General features: G+C 53.4%; 1 long non-coding RNA gene across 1 annotated transcript; it reads left to right on the top strand.

Moving 5' to 3' along the window:
• The first annotated feature begins 3,419 nt into the window (after positions 1–3,419).
• On the top strand, positions 3,420–4,159 carry LOC132155651 (uncharacterized). Its single transcript, XR_009437322.1, has 3 exons — positions 3,420–3,533; positions 3,591–3,993; positions 4,040–4,159. It is a non-coding gene; the product is annotated as an uncharacterized LOC132155651 (long non-coding RNA).
• The last annotated feature ends 1,455 nt before the right edge of the window (positions 4,160–5,614 follow it).

Genomic DNA, 5,614 nt, shown 5'->3' with positions numbered 1-5,614 from the left:
CTGGCTGCCCAAAATCGGAGGAGCCGTCGCCGGCCACCGGGCAGCGGAGGAGTGTCGTGCCGTCCGCCGAGGGCCATCCAGTGCCACCGCCAGGCACCACGGAGGAGATCACCCAGCTGGTGGAGGGCCAAGCGGCAGTTCGTCTGGGAACCAGAATTTTTTTTTTCTCCTCTCTCCCCTCTCTCGTCTCTGTCGCTCCTCATCCTTCCATCTCCTTTTCTCTCGCCTCGTCTGTCCTACCCCCAGGTTCCCGCAGGTCCCCGCGAGCGGTCCCCCCTGGAGGGAGGGGGGGACGGGAGTAGAGCATCTCGAGGGTACCCCCCGGCCGGCGAGGGGCGTTGGGGGTATGTGACGAGTGGGGCGGGGCCGAGAGACGTGGGAACAGGAGCGAGGCCGGTGGAGTGATTGGAAATGAGCGACACCTGCTCGACCCACCGGTCTCGAGTCCCACGGAGGAGATGGAGGGATATAAAACAGGAGCGACGACAGTGACGGACGAGAGAGGACCAGATCTGATCTTTATTTTGTAATTAAAGTTTGATTTGATTGTCCGCCGGTTCCCGCCTCCTTCTTCCCGGGGAGATTATGAAGTTTGTACATTGTTACAGTCCTATAAAAAAGCAAGGTCATTGGTTGATTAAGAAAATGAACTTGATAAAATGTATACCTTGAATACAGAATAAAAAAAAATAAAAGTGTCCGCCAAATGCATAAATGTAAATGTCTTTTGTGTGTGTGTCATGAATTGTTTTGTATTTTTATTCAAACTCGGCTAGTAATGGCATTGTGACAGCTTACCTCAAAATGTAAGTTTACCCCATTTACCCTTTTATATTATACCTTTTAAAAGTGGAAATGGTTTCAAAATAAATAACCAAACAAATAAAGATTAATTATTTGATACAATACAAGTCCTGTAGTTCACAATGTGGCATCCAAAGTGTCGATTCCATCAAAAACACCAGGTTTTCATCATGCATTTTGATGAGAAATCGGCTGAACATGCTGTGTTTAGTTATTTATTCACATTCCTCTTTGCAGATAAAAAAAAAATAAAAAATTACCATAATCCAAACACAGACATAAAAACAGGAAGAAAGCATTTTTGGACCCAGAAGTGAAAAAAATGGGGGGGGGGGGGGCAATGGTGGCTCCACTTTAGTTGTACAGAGATGGCAAGCAGCTTGTTACCAGTCAAGGATAAGATGTTATGATCACTTTTACTTGAGGCAGGGTTACATCTCATCACCCCAACATGTCAGGAAATTAGGAATGCACTGTAGTAGGATACATATTTTTGTGAAAAAGGTGAGTGTGGCGGGGGAGGCGTGGTTCAGAGAGGTCTGCGACGGGAGAGAGAGTGAAGAAACGAGTGGTGGTAAGTGGTTCAAGTGAGAAACAAGTAACACCTGGTTCTTGTTGCAGTGATTGGCGTGGGGAATCGGTATTTAAGCCGCCCGCGAACCGGCAGAGACCGAGAGAGCTGAGGACTCGTGGGAGGAAGCAGCAGACGTGTGGGAGAGACCGTAATTCAGAAAGCCGTGAAGCGTGTTGAGTGACGTTTGAATATATGCGCATGTGGCGCGACTTTGTTTCTTTTGAGTTAATAAAAATTTCCCATGAGCCTCAGAACGCCGACTCTGTTCTCCTTCCTTCTCAGCCGACTTTGAGCCTGAAAACTTCACACTGGTGCCGAAACCCGGGAAGGAAGGAGAATCACACTGCGATGCAGACTCCGCCGGGAACATCGGGATCGGCGTTTGCGGAGATCATCACGTCGCTCGCGGGCCTGCACCAAGAACACCACCAGGCCCTGCTGGACTTGCGGGCCGACCACGATCGCCGTTTCCAGGTGATGATGCAGGTACAGCAGGAGGACCGGGAGCTGTTCCGGAGCTTGCTGGACCGGGAGGTTCGGACGCGGCTGGCTGCCCCCAGTGCCAGCTACGCTGCCCACATGCCTCTCATGAAGATGGGGCAAACCGATGATCTGAAAGCATTCCTGGAATTGTTCGAGAGGACAGCCGAGGCATGTGGGTGGCCATCGGACAGCTGGCCGGTCCGGGTGATCCCGCTGCTGTCAGGAGAGGCCCAGAAGGCGGCCCAACAACTGCCCGTTCCTAACCTCTTGGTTTATGCCGACCTAAAAAGAGCTATTCTCCAGAGGGTCGACCTCAGCCCCGAGCAACATCGTCAGCGTTTCTGGCCGTTGGACATGACCGGCGTCGCTGGATCTGGCCATCCAACTGGCGGAGGACCAGCTGGCGGCGTGTTCCGGGGTCGGCAAACCCCTTCCATCTATCTCTCTCTCTCTCTCTTCCCCTACCTCCCTCTCTTCCCCCACCCCAAAACCTGTTCCTTCTCCTAGGACCCGATTCGTGGGGCCACCGGGGGCCGCACCGCTTTGGAGGACGGGGACGGAGCTGGCAGCTGGGTCGCGGGGCCCTGCCAGGGGAATGGGGTCGCCGCGCTGGGAAGGGGGCGAGGAGCCTCCTGTTGCTTCCCCACGCCAATCACCTGACCCACTTCCGGCCACTAGGGCGTTGGGGAGGCCTGGGCCAGCCTGCTGGCGTTGCGGGGATCTGGGCCATTTTGTGGATAGGTGCCCGGTCATGGAGGTGGGGACATTGGTTCGGATCCCGGACGACCCGCAGGCTGCCCCCGATCAAGCCGGGTTGTACCAAATACCCGTGAGTATTAAGGGGGGTATCTATCGGGCTTTGGTGGATTCAGGTTGTAACCAGACCTCCATTCATCAAAGCCTGATACAATCTGGGGCATTGGATATGGGCTGCATGGTTAAAGTGAGGTGTTTGCACGGGGATATAGTGGAATACCCCGTAAAAGCCATAGCTATTAAATTTAGGGGCAAAAGCATTATGTGGAGGTGGCCGTTAGTCCGCGCCTCCGGCACCCGCTAATTTTGGGAACCAATTGGCCAGGCTTCGAACAATTATTGGGGTGTTTAACAATGGGTGCCTCTGGGAATAAGAGTCGGCAGGACGGGGGAGCGAGCGCTCAGGTGGGAGAATCTGTGCCAGGACCCAGTGGGAAGGCTCCAGGGGAACTGAGCGGCTTGGCGAGGCTGAACCTTTCCAGTTGCGATGACTTTCCCCTGGAACAGTCCCAGGATGAAACCCTCAAACATGCATTTGAACAGGTCCGGACCATCGATGGACAGGTCCCCCATCCTGACCGCGCGCTCTCCTATCCGTATTTTGCCATTATTAAAGACCTGTTGTATAGTGTGACCTACGACACGCAAACAAAGGAGGGTACAACCCAATTGTTAGTACCTCGGATCAGTCGGGAAATGCTATTCCAGACGGCACATTGTAATCCTATGGCAGGGCATTTAGGAATGACAGCGACACTTAATCGCCTAATGCCCTGTTTTTTTTGGCCGAGCATTCACGAGAACGTGCGCAGATGGTGCGCGTCTTGTCGTGAATGTCAGTTGGTAAACCCACCGGCCACCCCAAAAGCGCCATTGGGCCCTCTTCCTCTAGTGCAGGTCCCCTTCGAACGAATTGGTATGGACCTCATCGGGCCATTAGAGCGATCGGCACGCGGACATCGGTTTGCGCTAGTCATAGTCGATTACGCAACCCGATATCCCGAGGCAGTGGCGCTCCGCAGCATCTCGGCAAAGAGTGTGGTGGACGTCCTGTTTCGTTTAATCTCCCGCGTGGGAATCCCAAAAGAGATTCTCACGGACCAGGGCACCGCGTTTATGTCATGCACGTTACGCGAATTGTACGAATTATTGGGCATTAAAGCGGTACGTACCAGCGTCTATCACCCACAAACGGACGGACTGGTCGAACGCTTTAATCGCACCTTGAAAACGATGATTCGTAAATTTGTACAAGAGGACGCGAAAAATTGGGACAGATCGCTGGAACCCCTCTTATTCTCTGTGCGCGAGGTCCCCCAAGCCTCCACGGGGTTTTCCCCCTTCGAGCTTCTTTACGGACGCCAGCCCCGGGGGGTGTTGGACGTCCTGAAAGAAACTTGGGAGGACGGACGTTTCGGAGAGTAAAAACGAAATTCAATATGTCATGGACCTGAGGGCAAAACTCCATACACTGGGGCAGCTCTCTATGGAGAATTTGCTTTAGGCCCAGGGCAGACAGAGCCAGTCGTATAACAGGGGAACTAGGCTACGAGAATTTGCACCGGTAGATAAAGTGCTTGTTTTACCACCCACCTCTAGCTCCAAATTATTAGCGAAGTGGCAATGACCCTTTGAGGTCACACAGCGGATAGGGGATCTCAATTTGGAAGTAGTACGAACGGATAGAGGCAACGCACGGCAAATTTACCACCTCAACCTCGTCAAAAAATGGAGCGCGGAGGCGTCAGTGCTGTTAGCGACGGCAGTGAGCGGAGAGGAGGATCTCGGGCCAGAAGCGATTATCAAAGAGAAATCCCTGGCCCTGGCCCCGGGGGGTCGTACTAATCTGATTCAGCACCATATTGAGACCGAGCCGGGCGTGGTGGTTCGCAGCCGGCCATATAGATTACCTGAACACAAAAAAAAGGTAGTTCAGGCGGAATTAGTTTTGGTGCCTAAAACGGACGGCTCTGTGCGCTTTTGTGTGGACTACCGCAGGGTGAACGCAGTGTCAAAGTTTGATGCTTATCCAATGCCGCGGATTGACGAGTTGCTCGATCGGTTAGGCACGGCTCGTTTTTATTCGACATTGGACTTAACAAAGGGATATTGGCAGATCCCCTTATCTCCAATGTCCAAAGAACAGCCTTCACCACGCCGTTTGGGTTGCACCAATTTGTGATGCATCTGTTCGGTTTGTTCCGGGCCCCGGCTACGTTTCAGCGTCTCATGGATCGAGTGCTAAGACCCCATGCTGCATATGCCGCGGCCTATCTGGATGATATCATCATCTATAGTGGAGACTGGCAGCGGCATGTGGAGCATATGAGGGCCGTCCTTGGGGCGCTGAGACGGGCGGGGCTAACGGCCAACCCGAAGAAGTGCGCAGTTGGGTGGGTGAAGTTAAGGTATCTGGGCTTCCACTTGGGTCACTGGCAGGTGCGTCCCCAAATTGACAAGACGGCAGCGATTGCAGCCTGCCCCAGGCCCAAGACCAAAAAGGAGGTGAGGCAGTTCCTGGGGCTGGCGGGATATTACAGGAGGTTTATCCCTGACTATTCGGCCCTCACCAGCCCGCTGACTGACCTCACTATAAAGGGTGTACCAGATACGGTCCAGTGGACGGAGCAGTGCCAACAGGCCTTCACCCGGGTTAAGGCTGCCCTGTGTGGCGGACCGCTCCTGCACTCTCCTAACTTTTCTCTCCCCTTTTTGTTGCAGACTGACGCATCGGACAGGGGGTTGGGCGCGGTCCTGTCCCAGGAGGTGGAGGGGGTGGACCGGCCGGTGCTGTACATTAGTCGAAAGCTCTCAAAGAGAGAGACTAAGTACAGCACCATAGAGAAGGAGTGTTTGGCCATCAGGTGGGCAGTTCTCACCCTTCGCTATTACCTCCTGAGGCCACGCGCCCCTCCAGTGGCTCCACCGCATGAAGTATACCAACGCGCGAATTACTTGTTGGTATCTAGTAAGTAAGTAAGTAAAGTAAGTAAATTT

This window comes from Carassius carassius, chromosome 13 (assembly GCF_963082965.1).
Source record: "Carassius carassius chromosome 13, fCarCar2.1, whole genome shotgun sequence".
Classification (NCBI taxonomy): domain Eukaryota; kingdom Metazoa; phylum Chordata; class Actinopteri; order Cypriniformes; family Cyprinidae; genus Carassius; species Carassius carassius.
This window is presented reverse-complemented; position numbering and strand designations above follow the sequence as displayed.